This window comes from Limulus polyphemus, unplaced genomic scaffold, assembly GCF_000517525.1.
Source record: "Limulus polyphemus unplaced genomic scaffold, Limulus_polyphemus-2.1.2 Scaffold461, whole genome shotgun sequence".
Lineage (NCBI taxonomy): Eukaryota > Metazoa > Arthropoda > Merostomata > Xiphosura > Limulidae > Limulus > Limulus polyphemus.
In genome coordinates, this window is record NW_013666071.1 from 560,295 (window position 1) to 561,276 (window position 982).

A 982-nucleotide genomic window follows, 5' to 3' on the forward strand; every position below is an offset into this window, starting at 1 on the left:
TGAAAATTAATAAATGGGATAGCTAAGATCTTTGATTACTTGTGGAATTACTTTTTGTTATTCAATTTGAAACCACCAGAGGGAAATTAATGTGGTTTGTTCCATGTGTCAAAAGTACGAGGTTATTAATTACAGGTTATTAAATGATATTGAACTGAAAATTTCAACAATTCTTTATGATTAAAAAAACGGGATTATTTCTTAAGCTACGACACTAGTTTGTGTAAGCACAATACATTTATTGATTTTTAATATTTTTTTAAGGTTTTCACTCCGAATTTTCAACATATTTTGTTTCGATCTGGTTTCGTATTAGGAACTACGAAACTAAAACATTAGAATGTATGAATCTCATTTTAATGAATTTTTTATTCTTATAGCTCAATATTCTATAATTTTGTTTTTTCTTTCATCAGCTGTGCCTAACCAAAAATGATATTGTTTTGAGTTGCACGCAAAGCTACACGAGGGTTATCTGCGATACCCGTACCCAGTTTAGCAGTGGGTTAATCTTCTACCAACGATTAGTAAGATTGATCGTCACTTTATGACGCCCCCACGGCTGAAAGGGCGAGCATGTTTGGTGTGACGGGGATTTGAACCCGATTGCGAATCGAGCACCCGAACCACCACGGCCCGAACAGGAACAAAGCAATCAATGGCCCCTCGCGATCAGCACATAATTAAACGAAACTGTTAACATTTAGTCACTTTTAGACCCACGTACAAATTCCTCATCTTTAGAGTTAATATAACCTGCTGGCCCGGCATGGCCAGGTGGTTAGGGCGCTCGACTCGCATTCTGAGGGCCGCGGGTTCGTCACACCAAACACGCTCGCCCTTTCAGCCGTGGGGGCGTTATTATGTGACGGTCAATCTTACTATTCGTTCGTAGAAGAGTAACCCACTGCTAAATTGGGTACGGGTATCGCACCAAACATGCTCGACCTTTCAGTTAATTTTGTTTGCAGCGTTATAATGT